Source organism: Apostichopus japonicus, chromosome 20 (genome assembly GCF_037975245.1).
Source record: "Apostichopus japonicus isolate 1M-3 chromosome 20, ASM3797524v1, whole genome shotgun sequence".
In the NCBI taxonomy this organism is placed as follows: Eukaryota; Metazoa; Echinodermata; class Holothuroidea; order Aspidochirotida; family Stichopodidae; genus Apostichopus; species Apostichopus japonicus.
In genome coordinates this window covers 24842649-24868635 of record NC_092580.1, presented here as the reverse complement: position 1 = coordinate 24868635, position 25987 = coordinate 24842649, and the positions used below count along the sequence as shown (strand labels likewise).

Sequence of the window (25987 nt, the reverse complement as noted above, 5' to 3'; positions counted from 1 at the left end):
CGAATATATATATCGAATATATATATATATATATATATCGAATATATATATATATATATATATATATCGAATATATATATATATATATATATATATATATATATATATATATATATATATATATATATAAACAATTGTACAATTGTGCTATGAAACCAACTGTGGCTGGTCTGGAACTCGATCGAGTCGTCGGGAACACGATGCGTTTCGGTATTAGACCAGGATCTATATGATCCGTAACTCATACAATGAATCTAAAAATAAATTCCGCATGTGATTGGAGAATTGAGCACATCTCCTGTGAATATCATGTAGTGCGTGGGGGGGGGGGCAGGCGGATGCACCTTTCACTTCTTGAGATTGTTCCAATCTGCGTGAAAATGCCCCACCACCCACCCCCCACAACCCCTACGCCCCACCCCTCTTATCACTTCCCGATGGGTTACAAAACTTAAACAACCTTCGCCCGTAGTACCAAAACCTTGACAAAATCCGGCAACACACCACTTCATCGATAGATAACGAGTCTAGTGATCGGGCTGTGTATTAGTGATGCTAGAAGTCGTGCATATGGCAAGCCCTTTAACATTTACCTCGCAATTAGACTTAAGTCGAATACATTTCACTTAAGTGGAATACATTCTACTTAAGTGAAATGTTATTCCACTTAAGTAAAATGTATTCCACTTAAGTGGAATTCAATATCCCTTAAGTAGAATTCCATTTCTCTTAAGTGGAAATGGACATTTCTATTTCACTTAAGTGGATATGCCTCCCACTTAAGTGGAATTGTATTTCACTTTAGTGGAAATGCATTCCACTTAAGTGGAATTGTATTTCACTTAAGTGAAATACAATTCCATTTAAGTGGAATGCATTTCCACCTAAGTGGAATTGTATTCCACTTAAGTGGAATACAATTTCACTTAAGTGGAATAATATCTTTTGTTCGTCAATTTCACTTAAGTGGAATTCTATTCTGCCAAAGTAGAATACAATTCCACTTAAGTGGAAGTGTTGACATGTGGCTTATATATAAATACAATTTAGGGTAATGTTATTTTGGAAATGGTATTCATCTGGTACCAGGTCAGGTATGTACGTACTCACCTTGCACGGATGTTAAGTGCTAGCTGGATCCCGATGGACAGCCGATATTCATTGTGCACATATCGACACCACGTATCGCGGCAAGTTGTTTATAATGGCGCGCAAAGGCATGGGCAAAGTTTGACGTTGAATGTACTAGCCAATCACATTCCACGTACTTAAGTGGAATAGACTAGCCAATCACATTCCACTTAAGTGAAATAGACTATCCAATCACATTTCACTTAAGTGGAATTGTATTCCACTTAAGTGAAATAGAAAGGAAATTCCACTTAAGTGGAATTGTATCCACTTAAGTAGAATACAATTCCACTTAAGTGAAATGCATTTCCACTTAAGTGAAATACAATCCCCTTAAGTGAAATAGATTAAGCTTAAGTAAGATGCAGTGACAAGTTGATGAATTCAGCTTAAGTAAAATACAATTAAGCTTAAGTGGAATGGTATTCCACTTAAGTGAAATAGAATTCCACGTAAGTTAAATAGTATTCTGCTTAAGTGATATTGAATTCCACTTAAGTGAAATGTATTCGACTTAAGTCGAATTGCGAGGTAAATGTTAAAACGGCTTGCCATACGTGCACTGACCTAAATGGAGTGTAACCACTCCCGATTTTGCAATTTCCCAAGATCAGGCCCGAAAAATCCCAAGACATTCCAAGAACACTGTGCTGTATGGATTTCTAGCAATATCCAGCGATATCTAGGGATGAATATCCCAAGATCTTACCTAAACTGAAGGCAGATAGAGAATCGAAACCTTCAGTGTACTGAACTTGAAACTGCGTCTTTCGAAATGAAAAGAATGTCGGGAATTGCACAATAAACAAATCAAAGTTATTTATTTCAGTCTCATTTCAATTATTCGAATTTGTTAAGCAAACAGCAGATATCACATCATATAAGTGAGCATGAAAATGGCGTTCCAGGATGAACAGCCTCTAAACCATGGGCGCAGATCCTGGTGCGGACAGCGGGACGCGTCCCCATCAACTTTTTCAGTAGTGGGGACATGATATACCGTGTCCCCACCAATTTGTCTTGACCAATAGCTGCATTTCAAGTTCCCCTGTATTGAACCTTGGCGCAGTTAGATCCAGCCCATCCCCCGGTTCCTACGCCCTTGCTAACCACTGCGTCACAGCAACTGTTGAGAAATAATGCTATTTTTTTCTTCAAAATGGAACGGAGGGAGATGTTCAAAATGCTGTACTTGTAAACAGGATAACTCAACACGTACACCTTTATTGAACTTCATATTTCAAATGGTCTTAAAATTGGCATTATTTTCAGTGATTAATACTACATGACTCTAGGTTTGGCAGTGACTTGTGAAAATGTTTCATAGTGAAAATAAAACAATGTCATGTAACTCATTAATTATTAAAGGGGTGGCAGAGCTGCTTTTCTTGCTCAAATTGATCAAAGAATATGTCCATGTGCTCATACATAGAGGATCTGTATGCAGGGCCGTCTTAACGCATGGGCCCACTGGGCCCTGGTCCAGGGCCCCGCGATGTCAGGGGCCCCGCAATCGTAGTAACCCCATGTCTTAATCTGGGAGGAAAACTTATTGAATAGGCCATTATGCCTGATTGAATTCGATACTTGACAACTTATGACGAGAGTTGGTGAAACACTTGAGAGTTTGACATGAAATATTGGAAGATTACTCTTTTATAATGTATTTCAGCTTTTAGATATATCACGTATGTTATTCAGCTAAAGTTTTATCCTTTATGCGCGACATAGGGAGGGGTGGTAAATGCAGGCATGTCTATGCTTGAGCGATTGTCAAGGATGTCAATTTTTCACGCAACTTTTTTCGAACTCACTTGATTGAGGGGCCCGCTCCATTGCCGGGCCCAGGGCCCGGTGATTTCTTAAGACGGCCCTGTCTGTATGTCTTTATTTCACATAGGAAGACTGTTCTCTCTGGGTATTGAAACATTTTGGAATATAAATTCTACATTTTTGAGTCCTTGAAAGATCTTAATTCTTTTGATTGCCTTGTTGCTAAAGTAATGGTCAAGGCAACGTTTCCTGAATCTGCATAGCTCATGTCGCGGAGCGGTTGAAAACTATTAATATACAACAACCAGTTAAAACAACAGTATCAGGCAGTATTTTAGCACCCTCCGTTCCATTTTTGAAGAAAAAATTACGATTAAAACATTGAACACTTCTATCGCTTAGCATACAATTTCCGAGGAACAACACCGTGAAACTGGAGAACATTTATGAATAAGAAAGGTTTGATTTGACTGCTTTGAAATAACGTATGACTGGCAAGATGCGTCGAGCGCTCTCTATCGGCCTCGTTTTTGGTCAGTTTGCAACTTCAGAGGAACAATAGAAACCCGAAAAAAACTTTTAAAACGAACAAAGGATTCACAAACCTTTGTTCTGCCTAAAAGATAAGCAGAATGAAAATAAAATAAAACTGTTAGCAAACTGCTTATCCACTAGAGAGCCTGTGCAATAGAATGTGTAAAAGTTTCGATCCTAGCAGGATCTTCTTCAGAGGCTAAAAAAATAAGCAGAAAGTTTGGTTTATTGTAGATTTGTGTGCGCGGAATTAGCCCGATTGATACGGGAAAGGTGATTAATTTGCTCTAGGTGGGTTATGGTGCGCGGTTATCTATAATTCTTTCGAAAATCTTACCTAAGGCTGGGAGGAGACTAACTGGTCGATAGTTTTGAATTTTGGTGCGGTCTTTACTTAGTTTCGGTATTAAAATCTTTTTAGCGGATTTCCATGGGGTTGGGAAATAACCCAGTGTAAGGAGTTCGTTAAATAGTGGGAAAATATGAGAGTTAATGAATATCGGAGGGGAGTTTTTAGGCATTTGGTCATTTATGTTGTCAGGACCAGTGGAGGATGCATGTTTTAGTGGCACTATACCAATTGTTTATATCTATTTTATTGAGCAGAGGGATGTTTTTGTGAGACATCCTAATGGGTTGGTGTTAAAGCTGGTTGCATTACTGATAATTGTACGGTCTATTTCGTGTTTACAGCTGATATCGTATGGAGGGCCATCGTAGATATTGAATATACTTTTAAAGTACGATTCAATTAGCTTTATTTGGTCTTGAGTTTTTGTGATGAGGTTACCTACGTTATCTCTAAGGCCTTGGTCTGTTTTACCTGTGTTTGGTGTTGTAATGGGGTTAATAATTTTTTTTTTTTTAATTTTCCAAAAGTGTTTCGGGTTTTTATCATTAATGATTAAATCGCAGTTGTTTTGGACGCGGTTGTTCATCCGCCAATATTTGTCTGTTTATTGCTATTTAAGTTGGTTAATTTGGGTTTTTAGAGTTGGGTCTCGGGAGATGATATAAGTTCTACGTAGGCGACGTCTGAGTTTCATAAGTGTAAGAATATTCTTATTTAGTTTTCGTTTTCTGTTTTGTTTTTAAGGGACAGTGTCTTTTGAAAGTATAGAAAATATGATGGGCAACGCTGTCACAGTAATTGTCGATGTAATTTAGCTCGTTGTTTTGGTTGTTGTATTTTGGGAGTCTGTTTTATTGTAGTTATACGTCAATTTGTTAAGCCTTACAGGCTTTATAGGAGACTTCCCGTCACACTGTAAATTGTGATGAAACAAATAAATATACAAATACAAATACAAATTCGTTATTTGGTACGCAGTTGAGGTTTATGTCTAGCTCAAAAACGAGTGGAAAATGGTCACTGATTTAGTCATCTTCTAGGATTTGTATCGAATGTGTTTTAGTTGCGAGGTGATTTGAGGTTATATGGGTAGTCAAGTAGTTCTGTAATATTGTTTATTGGGTTCATCCTAGGTTTGGTATTTTGGTTAATTATCGTTAAGTTGTATTTATCACATATTTCTAAGAGAGACTTGCCTTTTTCAGAAAAAAATAATGTGGTGGGCATTTACTAGGAGTTTTTTTATTTTTTATTAGAACATTTTTTTTTATTATATCGGTGGATATGGGCTCATTTGGGGGACTATAATCATACCACGAACGTGTCCATTAGCTATAGGTTGCATTGAGGGTGTGTTATTCTTGCGTCAAATGGCGTACCATGGAAGGGGGAGGGGGGGTTGGGTGGTCTATCTGGCAGTGGCGGAGCGTCCATACAGTCAGGGGGGCGGATGCCCCCCTGACGGACTCAAATGGACTGCTGGCGCCCTTTTCAGCTTTATACCACTTTTTATTTATATGCGATTATTGACGTTTTTAATGCGCTCTCATCTACCTATTGACATTTGTCACATTTTTTTTGGCGATGACACCTATTTATTCTTCATTTATCTGCATATTAGCAAGGCCCGGCAAGGGTCATTTCCGGCGATCTAGGGAGCATCTTTATTCAAATATTTCTCTACGCTCCGCGCCAACCCGTGGTGGCGCTCCGCTTAGATAGTGTCGAAAGCGCCCCTACAGACCATCCTCGCCCCCTCGACCAATACCCCTAGCTCCGACACTGCAAAAGACCCGATAGAAATACGTATTCTTTATAAGTGCACAATTTTGAAAAACCCCTCTTTTCAGCCCCCTCTCTTGTCCTCTCTGAAACACCCATCAACATTGAAATAAGACGTGGAGTAGAAGACACCCTTGTCTTTGTTATACACAAATTTCGTGTAATTATCTGACCGGGAAAGTCTTGTTGTTTATAGGCCTATGATTTCTACAGTTTTTCATAAATCATATATCAGGTTTTTTTGCCCCCCCCCCTCCCGCACGCCCCCACACAACACCCAATTCCAAAATAAACTTCAGATTCGTAATCAGCGTGTCGCGAACTACCAGAAAAGATACACATTTATCGCCTTTGCGACAAAAAGTGTTTTCACCTAAAAAAAAACCGTAAGGGGTACGTACCTCTTGCAGTTTTTTGCCAAAATTGACCCATTTATTCATAAATGTCAAGATAAAACTCAAGATGACAAACAAAGGTTTGATTTGACTGCTTTGAAATCACGTAGGCCTATCACTGGCAAGATGCGTCGAGCACCCTCTTATGACACTTATTTCGCTCAGTTTGCAACTTCTGAGGAACAATAGAAAAGCGAAAAACTTTTAGGGACAACAAAAGGTTTTATAACCTTTGTTCGTCGTAAAAGTTTTCGGTCTTACTTTTCTTTGAGGTGAAAAAAAAATTGTCGCAAAAGCGATAAATGTGTATCTTTTCTGGTAGTTCGCGACAAGCTGATTACGAATCTGAAGTTTTTTTTGGAATTAGGTGCTGTGTTGGGGCGTGCGGGAAGGGGGGGCAAAAAACCTGATTTGCAGTTTTGCCAAAACTGACCAAAAATCGATCCAAAATCGATTTCGCCCAAATGACGTAACAGGGGGTAACCGATGCTCAGGAGCCCAAATTTGCAACTCCCAGGTCCATATCTGCTTCCGTGCGGGAGACACGTGGTCCCAAGGAATCTGCATAGCCCTCCAAAAGATTTTATTGAAAAGATCCAAAGTACTATTTTTGATTTATTTCGAACGGGAAAACTGATAAAGTAAGGAAAATTACTATGTATAACCCCATTGAAAAGGGGGGTTTAAAAAAAATATATGTTCACGGCTTTGTTGGTGCTCTCAAAACCTCTTGGGTCAAGCGTTATTGTATTCCTCTCTGTCGCCGTCCGGTAAAGAGTTGCTTTTTAATTATAATTTTCATGACCAGGATATTTCTTGTATTTAAAAATACCTTCATTGGACAAATTTGTATGGTTTTGAGTAAGCTTAGCTACCTTTAAGAAACCATCGGAAATTGGGTGTGCAAATCCCTAATAATTTTATTAGAATTGATAATACCATTGTTTATAACAAAAAAAGCTTTTACGACGCGGTTTACTGTTTGTTAGGGATATGTTTTTGCTAGATGGGAAGCAATTGTCCAAATAATGCTTTTCTGACCAGTCTTCTACTTTGTTAAGCTATTGTATGCTTTATAGAAGACTTCCTTTCACATTGTATATTTGCACGTGAAAAAACAAAATAAATCAAATCAAATAACTAATAATTATTTCTAAACAGTTACTGTGGTTAGTGTTATGTACTTAGAAGGTAAGACAAACTCTCTGTCTAGAATTCAACTCCCAGAGGATGTATTGTTTTGGTATTTCTTTTCCTCATTTTGCAGTTAAAATATTAGAAAAGCCTATCATTTCTCAATTAACAGTTACTGTGGCGAAGTTGTTATGTTGTATAATTTTGCATATTTTTAATTGTTTGTACAATGAAATTGTCAATAAACTGAAAAAAAATGAGACATACTCCTTGTCTTGAATTCAAACACCAGATGATGCAGTTGATTTTCTATTTATTTGCCTTCTAATGTTGTGAAGAATAAATATTAGAAACAAGTATTAAATCTCAACAGTTCTCGTGGCGCAGTTGGTAGTGCTCTGGACTGGAGAGACAGACAAACTCCATGTCTCCGGTTCGAACCCCAGACAGAGCATTTTATATTTTTGCTCTTTTACTGATTCCATTCTGGACTCTGAAGTTTAAATATTAGAAACGAGCATTAATTCTCAACAGTTCTAGTGGCGCAGTTGGTAGTGCTCTGGACTGGAGAGACAGACAAACTCCATGTCTCCGGTTCGAACCCCAGACAGAGCATTTTATATTTTTGCTCTTTTACTGATTCCATTCTGGACTCTGAAGTTTAAATGTTAGAAACGAGCATTAATTCTCAACAGTTCTAGTGGCGCAGTTGGTAGTGCTCTGGACTGGAGAGACAGACAAACTCCATGTCTCCGGTTCGAACCCCAGACAGAGCATTTTATATTTTTGCTCTTTTACTGATTCCATTCTGGACTCTGAAGTTTAAATATTAGAAACGAGCATTAATTCTCAACAGTTCTAGTGGCGCAGTTGGTAGTGCTCTGGACTGGAGAGACAGACAAACTCCATGTCTCCGGTTCGAACCCCAGACAGAGCATTTTATATTTTTGCTCTTTTACTGATTCCATTCTGGATTCTGAAGTTTAAATATTAGAAACGAGCATTAATTCTCAACAGTTCTAGTGGCGCAGTTGGTAGTGCTCTGGACTGGAGAGACAGACAAACTCCATGTCTCCGGTTCGAACCCCAGACAGAGCATCATGTCTGCGGTTCATGTCCAGACAGAGCCTTTTACTTTTCTACCCTCTGGAGGGAGTGGAAGTATAAATATAAGAAACAAAGTTTCTCCAGAGGGAACCAAAATGGTGTAATTGGTTATTCCATCGTTCAGTAAGCGATTGGTTTGGATTGCATCAGTTCAAGTCCCAGGTGAGTATTTGCAAAAGGAGTTCTGACAAGTGGATAAGGTGAATCCCGAAGGTGGGCGGCCCCCCTCCTGACAGGTGGGTAAGGTGAGTACCAAGGTGAGTACCAAGGTGAGAGGGGTGAAGGTGTGGACAAGGCGAGGTCGCTGCCCCCCTCCCTGACAAGGTAAAGGCGCGGACAAGTGGAGATCGCCGCCACCCCTCCCCCTGACAAGGTTCACGCGCGGACAAGTGGAGTTCGCCGCCACCCCTCCCCCCGACTAGCCAATCGGTAGTCGGGGGAGGAGTAGTGGAGAAAATGTTTTACAAAAACGACTAAGTCCAAACAGCAGGATCTTTAAATATTTGTAAAGCTTTAAAATCCAGAGGCGCACTTAATGGTCTAGTGGTAAAGACTTTTGCTTTTGCATCTCAAGGTCCCTGGCTCAAACTCAACCTCTGCTTTTCCTTTTACAATACTCATGTAAAAGGAAGAGGAAAAAAAGGAAGAAAAAAGAGTGATACTTTGAAATAGCTTCTTTTTTTAATGACAAATCAGTTCATGGACAGGATATACCTTCATCCCTCCCACCACAGTTAATACCCTTCAACTACCTGTCCAGAAACAGGATATGCCTCATCAAATTATTATGCAAATACTAATCAAAACATGCAATACATATTTCATAAACATTCTTAGTGATACCTGCATCTACTATTGAGATGGTTGGGTGACAACAGATAGTTATTTTCTATAATGTTTCTATTATTTATAATATCAGCCTGGAGGGCAGTTATTTAATGATACTAAGCAGTCACATGTACATATGGGATAAGCCTATGGCCTTTTTACTTCACACCAGGTGGCTATCCAATTCACACCAGTACATTCTTTTTGGACATTTTTTTTTTAAACATTTGGAAGACCATTTCAACATGAGGGGAAAAAGAATTGATTTCTCCTAGATAAAAATAATAACCCCATCTTACTTTAGCCAGACAGGGCTTGAATCCATAGGTTTGCTTGACGACAAGTTCCCAACAAAAAGGAGTTGGCCACACTTGGCACCACAATGTTTGTAGACCAAGAAATCAACACCCGAAACCCATTTTTAAAACTTTAAAGCCCCATCAAATAAAGATGCTGTTTTTTTCTTCTTTTTCTCTAAACAAGATAAACACACAAACACCAAATCCAAAATATATAAAATTCCAATTCCCATTTTGGATATTCTTCAAATTTTGTTTGCCAGGCCACATTAAAAAAGTGAGTGTTATTCTTTTGGCCTTCCCCCATCTTTGTGTTTGCATTGCAACAAGGTGTAGTTTTCTATACTAAAAAAAACAAATGAAATCAAATAAAACTTAAATAAAAGATGATTACAGCACATGCAGGAGAAGAGTGAGAGCCCTCCCAAATACTACCGGCTTATGTATACAAAAGACCTATTTTCCGAAATCCTTTTTCCGACATCGTGGCAAATCGAGAGTTACTTTTCACCCCCGCTCCACCATCCATGCAGGAACCCACCCAGACCCCTCTGCGGGGAAGATTTATTCTGTTCCAGTTTCTCGTCCAAGGAGGGTAACTCTATATGGTTCAGAGCTATGTCAAAGAAGAGCGGTTTGCACGGTGACGGCTTAAAGTCCAGTGGAAATGTGGTGAAGTTGGGCTTGGCGGCCAGGTCCGGCTGGTTGGCGTTGTACCATTCAAGCCATTCCGCCAGCGGTCGATTGTCCTTCAGACCGAGTTGCGCCATTCCTTTGCTGATGGAAGGTTCATTGGAATCTGAAAAATGAACGCAGAGAGGTTCTTGGTAAGCCATGGTTTTTTTTTAAAGTATTCTTGGGTGAAGGGTATTTTCTATGGGTGAGGATAATCCGGAAGGTGGGGGAAGTCAATTCAATTAACTGTGAGAAACGTCATTGAATTAGGAACCACCTAAGGCCTATTCTCATCTTTGTAGTAAGTTTGTCACCTTGAGCTACGTGACAGTTCATAAGTAGGGGGGTATATTCGAGTGGAATTTGGGATTTGAATCCCTGAATAGAGAAAGTTTACAAAAACTTGTTAATTTGCAGTCATTTTTTGTTATTGCTGTCACAAACAGAAATGGATACCCACTTTCTATTATTTGTAGATGACAGAGACTGGTTCAATCGCAGTCTACAAGTCCAGATAAACTCTTTATATTTTGGCTTTCAATTTCTATATTCTGACAAATTTCGATAGTACAAAAAATGGCAGTTTTGATCGGGCTTTTGATACTTCCTTGTGATCCCTGGACATCATACATTCAGCTACAAGCAAAAATAACTATTGTCTGTCCTGTCCACCACAATAATCCTATTGTAATATTTTCAGACCCTAAGGGCTAATAGGTCTCTTCCCCCCCCCCCCCCCCAATAAAAAGGTGTGAAAAGGGACGGTGCTGCTTCCAACCGAATGAATCTTTTCACTCATTGTTTAACCAAAGAGAAAAATTTGGGAAAGAAAACAACAGATTATTAATATAAAGGTCATATTTCTCTGAATCATTGTCTATGCTCTGATGGAATACATTTGTTCCAGTAGCAGGGTTCAATTCCCAGGTTCCAAATGGACACTGCAGTTTAATCTGCATTTTCCTGACGATCAGACCCAAAAGAGAACATGGATATGTCTCTCCACCGTTATCCCAAAGAAGAACCCTTTCAGAAACTCAAGGGTACTAAAGGGATTTCTTCCTTTTAAATTAACCAGCGTCCTACACAAAATTAACAGGGTAGTAACATGATGGTCTCTGCCTGATTCCCCCTCCCCCCACCCAATTTCTTTTCTTAATTTTTTGGTATTCATCCTTTCATATATAGTCCATCTTGCATTTTGCCTTTTGAAAAACAAGAATCCTTAATCTTCATCCAAAGCAGCAAAAAGTTTCTTTCCAAACACAGTAAATTGAATATTATTATTATTATTATGATTATTATTATATTATTATTAAGTACATACCTAGAATGGAGGCCGTCTGAGCAGAGTACTTCAAGCCGTTGATATCTTGTGCAAGAGTGTCCAATTCCTCTATCTCCACCTACTGATTAAATAAAACCAAAATCTAATCATGATGTCTTCCACATTAAGTTTTTAGGGAGTGTCACTACCCGACAAGCCCTATAGGGATTTTTAGTACACTTCGTTTCACAAGTTTTGTTTCTTATCTCCTTCTATGTCATATGTCATACTTATGTTAAAATAGAACAAAAATCAATAAATGAAATGAAATAAATGAAATTAGTTACCTTTTTTTTTAATTCGAGTGAAAGTAGATTTTGTGTTTCCTGCACGGAGAGCGTACAAAGTAGCAATATAGGTAGGGATTTTGAGTGCGAGTCGATAAACTGTGGTGTGGATTCTGTTTAAAATTTGTTTATTGGGATTAGAGATGGTAAGCAGGGAGATTCTCCCGTAACTGAGAATCAGTTTTACTTTGGATTTATAGATTTGGATAATTGTTTGGAGGGAAGTTATATTTGTGTGAGAGGATTTGAATGGATTTAAGTTGGAACCAGCAGCGTCCTGCAGTTCTGTTACAAAGTAGATTAAACGATAATTTGCTATCGAAAGTGGTACCAAGGGAGGTTGCATTAGGAGTAGCAGTGATTGAGGTGTTGAAAAGATTAATTTGGGAAATATGGTTATGGTATTTTGAGTTTATTATGGAGAAATTGGCTAGGTTAGATTTTGAGGGATATATTTTTGTTCTCCACATCAAGCACCAATTTTCGAGATGTGTAATTGCTCTTTTAATATTTAGTTCCGTCATATAGATATTTTGACTGGTGCTCCAAATGGCTATGTCGTCAGTGTACTGACTATAGTTGCATTCAGATAGAGGGGGGATGTTCAAATCATTAACAAATAGGGTGCAGGGGAGGGGGCTGAGAACAGCGCCCTGTGGAGTACCTGCACCAAGTGGAATAGGTTTTGATTGTTGGTTTTGGTAGCATATTTTGGCATTGCGCTCACTAAAGAAAGAGGAAAGAAGTCTGGTGTAATTGGAGGGGAGATTAAAGTTAAGTAGTTAAATTCTTATGCCGTTGTGCAAAGTTTTGTCGAACGCCTTTTCGGCATCAAGGAAGAGGGCAGTGGTATCATGTTTTTTTATGAAGCCGATGCGAATTTTTTTGGAAAGGTGGAAAGTTTGGTTATTGTAGATTTGTGTGCGCGGAATTAGCCTGATTGATACGGGCAAAGTGATTAATTTGCCCAAGGTGGTTTCTGGTGCGGTTATCTATAATTCTTTCGAAAATCTTACCTAAGGCTGGTAGGAGACTAATTGGTTGATAGTTTTGAATTTTGTTGTGTCTTTACTTAGTTTCGGTATTAAAATCATTTTGGCGGATTTCCACAGGGTTGGGAAATGACCCAGTCTAAGGAGTTTGTTAAATAATGGGAAAATATGAGAGTTAATGAATATCGGAGGCCGACGGAGGGGAATCTTTTAGCATTAGGTCATTTATGTTGTCAAGACCAGGGGAGGAGGCATTATTGCATATTCAGTGGCACTATACCAATCATTTATATCTATTTCTTTGAGTAGAGGGATGTTTTTGTTCAGACATCCTTAGAAGTTGGGGATAAAGCTGGTTGCATTACAGATAATTGTACGGTCTATCTTGTGTTGGAATCTGTTATCGTATGGAGGGCCATCTAAGATATTGAATATAGTTTTCAAGTATGATTCACTAAGCTTTATTTGGTCTTAGGTTTTTGTGATGAGGTTACCTACTTTATCTCTAAGGCATTCGTCTGTATTACCTGTGTTTGGGTTGTAATGGGTTTATGATATTTTTTTAATTTTTCCAAAAGTGTTTTGGGTTTTTGTCATTAATGATTGAATCGAATTTGTTTTGGATTCGGTTTTGGTCGACCGCCGATATTTGTCTATTTATTTGTTTTTTAGGTTGGTTACTTTAGGTTTTTAGAGTTGGATCTGGGGAGATCATATAGGTTCTATGTAGGCGACGTCTGAGTTATTTAGTGTAAGAATATTCCTATTTAGTTTTGGATTTCTGTTTTGTTTTTAATGGGCAGTGTTGTTTGAAGGTATTAAAGATACAGTATGTTGGGCAATGCTGTCACAATATATGCCGATGTAATTTAGCTTGTTGTTGTGGTAATTGGCAATAGTGTTTTTTGTGATGATCCCTTTTTAAATGATGTCCAGTCTGTTTTATTGTAATTATACGTTAATTCGTTATTTTGGATGCGACTGAGGTTTATGTCTAGCTCAAAAAGGAGTGGAAAATGGTCACTGATTAGGTCATCTTCTAGGATTTGAATCGAATGAGTTTTAGTTGCAAGGTGGTTTGAGGTTATGGTGTAGTCAAGTAGTTCAGTATTATTGTTTATTGGGTTTATCCTAGTTTTGGTATTTTGGTTAATTATTGTTAAGTTGTGTTTATCACATATTTCTAAGAGGGATATGCCTTTTTCAGATATTTTGGTGCTACCAAAAATGATGTGGTGGGCATTTAAATCTCCTAGTAGTATTGTATTTTTATTAGAACTTTTTTTGATTGTGGATATGGGCTCATTTGGGGACTATAATAGCTAATAATGTGGAGAGGTTTATTGTACAATTTCAATTGTTTGGGTTTGTTTGGGAGGAGGGTGGCTTTGAGGTTGTTTTTTTCAGCAATAAGTACTCCTCCCATAGAGCGAGAGTTATCGTGTCTAAAAGTTTGGTAACCAGGGATGCTAAGGTGGGAATTTTTATTAAGTTTAGTTTCGTTTAACGAAATGATATCCGGGGAGTGGTTGGCGAATATAGTAAGTAGGAGGCTTAATTTTGGAAGGATACTGTTGATGTTTAGGTGGAGGAACTTGACCGAAGGAGGGAGTGTGCTTGTCATGTAGGTGATTGAGGAGGGCTAAATATTGAAGGATGGTGGAGACGTTCCATAATTACAGTTTCTGGGATATTTAAGTTTAGGTGTTTTAGTGCTAACACGGTGGCCTAACTGGCAAGGTCGTCAGATTTAATATTAATGTTGGCTTTTTGGAAGGTGTATTGTACTAATTCAATTACAAAGGTTGCGATATTAAGTTTTTTTTCAGTGACGATTTTATTTGTTATTTCAATTTTAGGGGTAAAATTGGTTCTTTGTTCTTGTTGTTTGTTATTATTTTCAGTTTTAGCTTCTTTAAATTTTGGGCATCCTTTGTAAAGGGTGACATGAGTCCCTGAGCAATTGGCACATTTTGGGTTTTCTTTTGGTTTGGGACAATCTTTAACTCTGTGGTTTTCGCCACATCTGAGACATCTGGTTTGAATTTTGCAAGTATGTTGGGTGTGTCCAAAAAGTTGACATTTGAAACATTGAGTGATTTGGGGAGGGTTCGTGGTATTCTTCTGTTTTGTGTTTAGAGTATCCTAAGTAGAAACCTTGTTTGATTAGGGTTTGTTGAGGCTCTTGTTCTTCAAACGTCATTTTTACTTTCCAAGTTGTATTGTTTGTGGCATGACTAATGAGTCTTTTAGTTTGTATTGTGGTGTATTCTTGGTCTTTGAGTTCTTGTTCAATATCTTTGATTTGAATTTCAGGGTTTATGCCACAGGCTACTACGGAGAAGTTTCTCTGTCATACTTTTTGGGGGATTCTTGGTTTGGGGTTGCCTAGTTTAGTCTTTTGAGGCCATGGTTTCAGGAGGGTATTTGCAGATTTAGGTTCATGGGGGTGATTAGGATGTCGTTACTACGAAGACGGTTTATATTTGAGATCATGGCATTTGGTTTTTCTTAATTGATTATTTTAGCAAGTGTTCACTGGGTTTTTTGATAGTTCTGGTAAGATTCCTGATACAATGATTGTTTGAGCGGACTTTTTGGTGGTTGGTTTGGAGTTAGGAGATGGGTTTATTTCAACGTAGATTGGACGTTGTCTTTTTCTGCTATTTTTGTAGAGGGATCCAGTCATTAATGTCGATGTCAAAATCATTTTTGTTTAGGGGGGCGGTTATAGGTAGGTAAGGGGTTGTCATATTGGCAAAACAGCCCCTCCCTACGGGTCTTAAATGGCTTCTATACAATGAAATTGATCATAAACTTCACTTACCAGAAAGAATTAGTCTCCAGCCTAAGACAGCGGATGGAAAGAATAGGAACTCCTTTTGAAGAGACACACTATGAATCAAAAGTGTACTCGGCAGCGTCGTGTTGGTATCCAAGGACGCGTACGTTTTGTAAATGGCGAGTAAGTCATAGAGTGAAGGATGATGGGGTGGCGCTATGTCAAAAAGCTAACTGTTGACCAACATAATCCACAGAACCCTAAGGAAAGGAGAGGAATGCAAAAGAAATTAGCCAGTTTTCTTCAAAGTAAGTCTCGTACATTTAGCACAAAACATTAAACACTAATTAGCAACTAATTCCAACAAATTTTAGGCTGTGATTGAAACTTTACTGGTGGAAACACAATTAAATATATATTACATTTTTATGAACCTTTCTTTCTTATGACTAACCTTGACTGTATATTGCAGCTTTCCAGCTTAGCTGGTGTTTTTCCATCAAATCAGCTCATCTTTGAGTTTTCTGATCTTGACAACAATCAACTGTCTTTTTAATATACCACAACCCAGACCACACTAATTGGCAACTCTTTCCAACAATCTAAGGCAACAATCATCAATTTAAGACAACCAAATTACTAATTACAAAATGATTCCAACAAACTAAGGCACCGGGTCTCATTAATTTAGCACAAAACAGACCACACTAGTTAGCAAATCATATCAATAAACTAAGGCAAAACTTATAAATTTAATACAAACACACCACACTAACTACCAACAAATTATCACAATACTCCTCTTCAATTTAGCACAAACAGACCACACTAATTAGCTACTCATTCCACCAAACTAAGGCACAATGTCTCTTTAATTTATCACGAAACAGACCACACCAAAGTACCGACTGGTTCCAACAGGCTAAGGCACCGTGTCTCGTACATTTAGCACTGATCTTGACAATCAACTGTTGAGAGGACAAGACTGATGTTCATGATACTGGCTTACACTGATGTTTCCCTTGAAACGTAATTTTTCTCCAATTTTTGTTAAATCACCTCCAGATAACACTTCCAGATATCTCTGTAGAGGACAAGCTTGAAGGATCTTCTCGTATTTGGTGGAGTTGAGATCTTTACCAAACAGAACGTTTCCTCTCACAGTATCATTTTGGATCCAAGCTTGTTGAGCAACATAGGCCACAGATCTCTGATGAAAGGAGAGGAATACAAAACTAATTCCAACAAATTTTAGGCTGTGATTGAAACTTTACTGGTGGAAACAACTAAATATATATTACATTTTTATGAACCTTTCTTTCTTATGACTAACCTTGACTGTATATTGCAGCTTTCCAGCTTAGCTGGTGTTTTTCCATCAAATCAGCTCATCTTTGAGTTTTCTGATCTTGACAACAATCAACTGTCTTTTTAATTTACCACAACCCAGACCACACTAATTGGCAACTCTTTCCAACAATCTAAGGCAACAATCATCAATTTAAGACAACCAAATTACTAATTACAAAATGATTCCAACAAACTAAGGCACCGGGTCTCATTAATTTAGCACAAAACAGACCACACTAGTTAGCAAATCATATCAATAAACTAAGGCAAAACTTATAAATTTAATACAAACACACCACACTAACTACCAACAAATTATCACAGTACTCCTCTTCGATTTAGCACAAACAGACCACACTAATTAGCTACTCATTCCACCAAACTAAGGCACAATGTCTCTTTTATAATTTATCACGAAACAGACCACACCAAAGTACCGACTGGTTCCAACAGGCTAAGGCACCGTGTCTCGTACATTTAGCACTGATCTTGACAATCAACTGTTGAGAGGACAAGACTGATGTTCATGATACTGGCTTACACTGATGTTTCCCTTGAAACGTAATTTTTCTCCAATTTCTGTTAAATCGCCTCCAGATAACACTTCCAGATCTCTCTGTAGAGGACAAGCTTGAAGGATCTTCTCGTATTTGGTGGAGTTCAGATCTTTACCAAACAGAACGTTTCCTCTCACAGTATCATTTTGGATCCAAGCTTGTTGAGCAACATAGGCCACAGATCTCTGATGAAAGGAGAGGAATACAAAACAAATTAGTCACTTTTCTTCAAAGTAACAGCAAAGGTAAAAAAAGTCAAACCCTGTTAACAATCAAACTGTCAGCCGTGAGACAAAACATGTATACTCTTCTAGAGGGGCAATTTGTGAAAGAAATGGAATTTTATGGTCAGATCAAAGTTATTGGACACTGGTTTGAACAACTCTCAAGAAAGACCTCACTAAATACCAACTCGTTCCATCAAACTAGGTACAATGTCTCATTAATTTTAGACAACCAAAATACTTATTACAAATTCATTCCAACGAACTAAGGCAACAGGTTTCATTAATTTAGCACAAAACAGACCACACTAATTAGCAACTCATATCAATAAACTAAGGCAGAACTTATCAATTTAATACACCACACCAATTACCGACTGGTTCCAATAGGCTAAGGCTGAGGACTTATACATTTAGCACAAAAATGTCTCGTACATTTCTAATTAAAAACTAATACCAATAAACTAAGGCACCATGTCTCAATAATTTAGCACAAAAACAGACTACATTAATTAGCATCTCATGCCAATAAACTAAGAAACCAATTAGCTTCATTTTGATGTTGTCATGGTTGCTTGGAATGAGTGGAATGTGTCACTCTGTACAAACTATATCCTGGAACTTGTTCAGCCTTTCTGTAAGAATAGTAGTTTAGCACAAAAAAAAACAACATCAAATACCGACTGGTTCCAACAGGCTAAGGCACCATGTCTCATACATTTAGCACAAAAACAAGAACACACCAAATACCCACTGGTTCCAACAGGCTAAGGCACTGTGTCTCGTACACTTAGCACAAAAACAGACAACACCAAATACCGACTGGTTCCAACAGGCTAAGGCACTGTGTCTCGTACATTTAGCACAAAAACTGACCACACCAAATGCCAACTTGTTCCAACAGGCTAAGGCACTGTGTCTCATACAATTAGCACAAAAACACACCACACCAATTACCTTTTTCAATAGGCTAAGGCACTGTGTCTCATACAGTTAGCACAAAAACAGACCACACCAAATACCGACTGGTTCCAGCAGGCTAAGGCACCGTGTCTCCTACATTTAGCACTGATCTTGACAACAATCAACTGTTGAGGGGACAAGACTGATGTTCATGATACTGGCTCACACTGATGTTTTCCTTGAATCTTACTTTTTCTCCAATTTCTGTTACATCACCTCCAGATAACACTTCCAGATCTCTCTGTAGAGGACAGGCTTGAAGGATCTTCTCGTATTTGGTGGAGTTTATGATCTTTCAACCACTTGTTCTAAACCTGATCCAGCTTCATTACAGACATCCAAGACTCACAATTTTCCTTCAATTCTCTTCATCTTCTTCTTTCACCTGAGACAGTATTGTAAAAGATAAGAAGATTTCATATATTGGAAAGCAGATAGACATTGCAACTAGACTCATTTTTATACACTCCCTCCCTTCCTCCCCTCCCTTCCCCTGACTACCTAAACAACCCTGACTGCTGCCTCATTGATATAATTATGTATAAACAAATGTATATGATTGTGGTTTAATGGCAGAAATAAACGAAACAAATACCAGAGCTTAAAAAATATTTCTGTGTTACTATAGTAAACTGCATACCCAAACGGAAGCATTACAGAATCTTCAATGTCTCAGACCTCCAGCAGGATGTTACAGTCACAGTTCATGGAGTCTCCTTGTGAATCAGTGTGGCCAATGCAATGCTGTAAAGACAAATATCAAAGCAATATGTACAGTATATATATACCTTTGGTGTGAAATAAATTTTAGTATTTCTTTTAAAGTAGTTTTACATAAGATCATCTTCCAGTTTGCGTATGCAGATACCTTTTTGATGAATGTTTAAAAACATGAATAAACTGTACCTCTTTTTGTTACTAAGTGCCTGTTTATTTTTAATACTTGCAATATGACTCTTTAATGAACCTTACTAGACATTGCTATCAAACCTATGGAGTACTTTGTAAAATGCCAAAGCTTCCTTTGATGTATATTGTTCACTATAATAGTCAAGCTGATTGAAAGGAATGAATTCAACACATTTTGAGAACATTTCATCAGCCAAACAATTTGGAGAGCATGTACTAGTTTAAACAAACTTAGCAAGCACATTCATGAGGAACTGGAAAATTGAAATATGTCTGAAATAAACATCATTCTTGAAACGAGAAACTTGACAAGTGAAATAAGGACCGACAATTAAGCTACAACATGTACACTTAGCAAAGATCACCAACAACATATTAGTATATTCATGGTAAACCCTCATGTGCTTCCATGACTTCTAGCACCTGTGTAATAATATTCTATATCAACAAGGACAGAGATACTATATCTTGTACTTATCTCTCAATACTCTTAATATGTGTTTACCATGAGTTGTGTTCCTCACAACTTTCAATCAATGTTTTCAAATTAAAAACCAAATTAAAGACAATTACTCAACAATGAGAGGTTGACTTAGCAAAGTTTGAATTCGGTTTAATAATAATCAAAGTTTCAGTGAAACAGTTCTGCAGACCATAAAATCATGCCTTAGGCATCAAAAGAAGGCTATGATCTGATAAAGATATGCCGAGAGTTGGACCAATACTGTTAAGCCTAGCTTCAGGTCAAAATTATGCTAGTTGATTAAATTAATACATGTATATCAATTTAGTTGCCTATATGCTAGGTAACATCAGCTTTCATGGAGAGTTTTCTCCATACTTGAACCATCACTAACATCAATTAGACCACAGAGCTAGGCCTAATTGCTTGAGAATTTCATTTTACAAAGTACCGTTGCTTGTATTTGGAGCCTAGGATAGGCTAGTTCGTCCTCATCTCTTTCTAGCCTTCGCTTTGGTAGGCTAGCCTAGGTTTCCCATTTTCATTTGGTGGTAGGCCTAGCCTGGGGCCATTTGTTCCCTCCCCTAACAACGTTATTTTCCTCCCACTTGTTGAGTAACTTATAAATGTAAATGATTTCATGAAGATGAGTAACTTACCTCCCCTACATCATAGGGGAGTCAAGTACGTTTTCACTGGAAACTAACATATCCTGGGGAGTTGACTAAGGTTTTTCATGGGAGGCATATTGGCTAGGCTATGTGGAAAGAATAGATGTTGTAAGTGGAATAACTGTAAGAAAAGATTTAAAGGGAGAAAGGTAAAGTTAAGGGTGAAAAATAACATGGTTAAGGAAACTAACTTACTATTTTCAAGGGAGGAGACTGTTGTTCTGTAGGCTCTGACGGGTATGACTAATTACCATATCGGACCCAATCGGACAATACCGGACCATATCGGGTATGAATAATTACCATACCGGACCCATTCGGACCATATCGAGTATGAATAATTACCATACCGGACCCATTCGGACCATACCGTACCATACCGAACCGGAGGCGAAATAAATGACCATCAGACACCACCGGAGTCATATTTATTATATTTTATCATTAAAATGCTGGTTATGTGTCAACATTCATCTCAAAATTGGAATTTGGGATGGATGTTGACAACAAATCTGGGTTCAGCTGGCCATTTTACCCAAATGGGGCCGGTGTAACAGGAATCCAAGTCCCCCAGGAATCTACGTCCGCCTTCCTTTGTCCTGACGCATCAGGCCACAGGGTCCCTTTCTGCAGGATTATGTGAGAGGCAAGGGCGGCGGAACCGGGGGGACAGGGGACACGTGCCCCCCCCACTTTTCCTCAGGTTAAAAATGTGCCCTTTTTCTACATAAAAATTGTACTCTTGATCACCTTATTAGGTCAGCGATATTTCAGTACGAGATCTAATCCTAATTTAGAACTTTTAATGAATTTCTGTGGGTCAAACTCAAAGCTATTTCGAATGGACAAAAATTGTTAGTATCTCTCTTGTAATGCCTATACCTCAAAGTTCATAAACAAGTGAATTATTTCATTCCAAATAGACTTCATTGTTTTCGGGATTCATTTAAGGATAAAAAATAAGCATTTGATATATAGTCCGGTGGTGTCTGATGGTCATTTATTTTGCCTCCGGTTGGGTCCGGTATGGTACGATATGGGTCCGGTATGGTACTTATTCATACCCGGTATGGTCCGATATGGTCCGGTATGGTACGATATGGTCCGAATGGGTCCGGTATGGTAATTAGTCATACCGGGCTCTGACTGCATATTCTTTTAGAGTAAGCTAAAGAAAGTTGTGATAGTATGAAAATAGAAAATGTGACCAGGTATCTTCCTTGTGTAACTGTTCAGTGATTGGAAGATAAAAAATGTTTGTGAATAGGCTAGGCCGGATTGTTTGCATAGGATTGTATGCGAACATGGGGTAATTTACATGCGTGGAATTCATAGTGGTAATGGGTTGTTTGCTTGTATGGCATTCATTGTGGGAATGAAATAACATAGACAATTTAGCCTATACAGTAGGTATGCCCTCCTTGGTTCCTCTCCTTGTTTTCCTATTTACCAGTTTCTTCAATTACTACAAGTACAAGTGTCTCTTTGAAATATGTTCCTTTCTTTCACCAAACTCTCCTAAATCACAAGACACATTTACTATACGTACAGTTGCTTCACTATACCTAAATTAATTCTTTCCACAGCCAAGCCGTATTTCTTTCCTCCCCTGAAAAACGTTGGTTTCAACCCCTAAAAATAATTTCAGGGAAGGAAACTATTGTTTTTATTCTTGAAAGTTGGAGAAGAAACCAACAGCCTTGCCTGTCATGATGGAAAACAAAAAAAAGGAAAGAGGGAGAGCTTTCATCCTAAGCTAATTTGTCCGGCTGCGAGTTAGTTTCTTGAGGATGTGTTACTGTTAGTGTTAAGTGCTAGATGGCATAGCCTAGGCTATGGTAGGCTACTCTGGTAGGAATTTAAAGACATTTAGGCCTAGGCTAATTAAGTTAGGCCTAGCCTAACTGTACTAGCCTAAACCAGAAAGTAATTAGGCCCAACCAGCTAGGTCTAGTATTTTGTCGGAAGATATAAAGTGACTTACTTTACTTACGTTAATTGTCTAGTGAATATCATATTAGGCCTAGATTAGCATTCCAACTAGTATCGCCAGTGCCTACGTGAGCTAGCCTATCGTTAGGCCTAAGCGATACTATTATATGATAGGCTAGCGTAATTTCTCACGCTCGCTGACTCAAACAATGTGAAGTACTAACTTGCTCCACAAAACTAATACACAACCTTCGAGCTGGCGAATATATCTGCCATTCACATTCTTTGGCAGTTACCCCCCCCCCCCCCCCATACAGAATAGGCTACAAATTACAATTACGTATGAATTGTTAGCAAACGGCTGCCAGGAAGCGAACTGCACTGCTCGTGTAACCCTTCGTAAGCTTTATATACAGATCACAATTCGCGCTCCGTTGCTTAACCTTTGACCACGACCGTGTGCGTCTATGGCAAGCCATGTGGGACAAACACCGCATAATATATCAACGTATTAATTGAAAAAAAAAAAAAAAAAAAACTAGCAATGACATGCTAGATGCATATCCATTTGAAATAATTACATTTACAACGAAACAATTCAAATGGTCTCATAACATAGGCCTAAGGTCATTAAACATGTTGTTCAAGATAATTATTTATTGAGTTCGCTGCGAATCTCGCCAGAAAAGTTGTTTTAATGACCAATATATCATTACCCGAATGGGTTGGTCTGGCATTAGGCCTAGGCGAGACAGTTGGCCTACTGTCATGATCAACCCGGGGGGGGGGGCGAGGGTGTAGGTCTGGCGTATCCATGGGACAGACATTCTAAAGATAATAATTTACACTTTTTGAGGGCGAATCTTGACATAAAAATGTCAGCCTAAAATTGTTTAGCTAGCTGCATGAACATTTTCAGATACAACAAATTTTGGCAAAAACTGCTTGAATTTTGTGATAAAATGTCACATTTGAGATTCTTTAGATAAAGGGTCTGAATTTTTAACCCATTCTCCAATATAAATGAATTTATTAAATGAAATTCACTGTTTCTGTGATAGTCTTACCCTTTTGTGCAGAGTTCTAGGGCATCTGTTCCTTATGCATGTCTTGAAGTAGAGGTTGGGTAAAGTAGAGGTTTGCTAAATTTTAATAGAATCAATAGTTATATCTACTTCAGTTGCTGTAACTGTATCTTAGGTGCCCCCCCCCCTCCCTCTGCCAGGTTTCATCTAGGATGAACCACTGGTGCTGTGATCAAGTGGATAAAGGCAATGGCATTTGAAGCAATGAGGTTTGGCAATCAGGAGGTTCTATGTAAGGTGGGTTTAATCATCCAAGAGCAGTCTACAGTTTTCCCATCTGAAATGAGTTTCTAAATTTTATATAAAATGTTGAATTGGAAGCCACCCGTAGTGTAAGTTGTGATCCATACGCCTGTGCGGGCTTCTCCTACATTTGTGTTTGGTTAAGCTTTGTAAAAATAACTGCTCATTATTATTATTACAAGGGCCGTGTAACCCCATTCTTATCTTTGGAGTGGGGGGAGGGGGTATCTGCACTTGTTGGATGTGTAGTGCAATTGGACGCCAAGATTAAGAAACAGAAAACCACATTTACATAATGTTACAGCTCTGATATAAATCTTAGCTTTATAATTGAAACTCAAAGGACAGCCATTTATTTTACCACTCCGTGGAAGCTGGAATCCTTTTTATTTATCAACAGCATGCATACATACACACCATAATTGAATGATAATTAAACAGTAACATAAAAGATAAAAGTACTAAAACTGAAAACATGATAAGAAAATGACATCCCTTGATGAAAGTACAGTGAACTGGAGCCTCTGGAGAGAGATTTATACTAATACAAGCCTTTTAATTAGGTTGTGATATTGTGTGTTCAATCACATCTATAATAATCAACAATGTGGGTAATCATTAATAAGTACTCATTTGAGTGTGAAAATAAAGCCTACAGGTTGTCAAATAATTCATTGTTAACAGTTAGATCATATAGCAAACAGAACAAGTAGCTACAAAGGAACGTACTTCCTTCATAAAATATCGCCCCAAGTGTCTTGCAGCATATATTATGTCACTTAATTATACTCAACTATCAGAGTGAACAACAGAGTAAACTCTACAGTAAAGGCCACCATTTGAATACTGTACTATCTTCTAAATGAATGGAAACAGTTAAAGAGATAGATCATACTGTTCCAGTCTTTGATACACTGTGTATGAAACCGGTGGGGATTATAAAGGTAGGTTTTACATGCTTCACCATGATGTAAGAAATATAAGGGTAATAAAAGGAATATCATACCATCAAAGAATATATAACATTAACTCAAAGGTCACTGTACATCTTGTCCTTTGATGTTTAAGTCCCACTATGCATTCCATCTGGACGGTCTGAATAATAATGTTTTGGAGGTTTCTATTCTCGCTCGTTCTCTGAGATTCGGCCAAAAATATTTGGCAAACAATGCACCTACAAGATTGTCTGCTTATTAACTACACAATGGTACCAAAATAGGGTTAGGGAACAGTTTGTTCGTGTTTATAATGGAAGGCATAATGGGGCTTTATACCTAAATATCACATGAAAGTAAGTACAAACAATGAAGGATATTCATCAGAACACAACTACGAGGCAAGTTATAAAACCAACCAATTTACTCAGTTTTGAAATGTAAGTAAAAACAGAGGAGCTGTGTGCTATTCATGACCAACATTTTTGTTTGTGTTTACGTCATATGAAAAACTCAAAATACCCATATCCCAATGGATTTAAAGAAAAAATTGAAACCATAGAAAATAAGTTGACAGTCGGGTCAAGTAGCTACTGGATAGTTCCCTAAAAACACTTTAATGAGTTTTCCTTCAGCACCGTCGAAATGGGTGCAATTAGTCCTTAAATATATGATGCTTGGCATGGCAAAACATGGATGGGACAGATATTGAGACTTTCATATTTAGAGAGGACAGAAACAAACAAACAAGCAGAGACTTAAAAGTTGAATCCAGATGTCCTTTTATCACTGAATGGAGAATCGGTTGAGAGAGCATTTCAGAGACGAAGCCTGAACTAAAAGCTAAAAGGTCAATCAATTTTGTGAAGTAGCATTTAACGTACTACACTTTTCATTCAATTCTAATTACCACCAGGTGAAGGCAATATTATGCAATATTTCTGTACAAAACCCTTGGTGTATTTCTCCCCTTCCAACCCACGCCCAAAGAGGTGCAACTTCACATGGCTAATTAGCCTGATCACCTCTGTCCCTTCTGCTATATGAAAATTAAATTATGACATCTTAATCCTCTCTTACATTTGATCTTTCTGTGGTTTTAAGAATTTTGCATATTTTAAATATTCAGGGTGGCATTTAACCCCCCCCCCTACTTCCCCACACCCATCACCACCAAGAAAAATGAAAATGGATGAAGTAAACAGGGTGAGAGAGAACTTCAGTTGCTACTGATGTTTGTTCTAACAATGTCCTCAT

At 38.1% G+C, this 25987-nt stretch overlaps 1 long non-coding RNA gene across 14 annotated transcripts in view; it reads right to left on the bottom strand.

Annotated features, from left to right (window-relative positions):
- Window positions 1-77: 77 nt before the first annotated feature.
- The window catches only part of LOC139960851 (uncharacterized), a 41469-nt gene continuing 15559 nt past the window's right edge, over window positions 78-25987 (bottom strand). For 3 of the 14 annotated variants that reach the window (XR_011790612.1, XR_011790613.1, XR_011790617.1), the window contains 7 exons: window positions 19133-20656; window positions 18683-18877; window positions 17290-17490; window positions 16458-16608; window positions 15444-15658; window positions 11338-11419; window positions 78-10134 (listed from right to left, as the gene is read on the bottom strand). This is a non-coding gene — a long non-coding RNA (uncharacterized lncRNA). The other 11 variants (XR_011790614.1, XR_011790620.1, XR_011790621.1 and 8 more) reach the window with 11 other exon arrangements.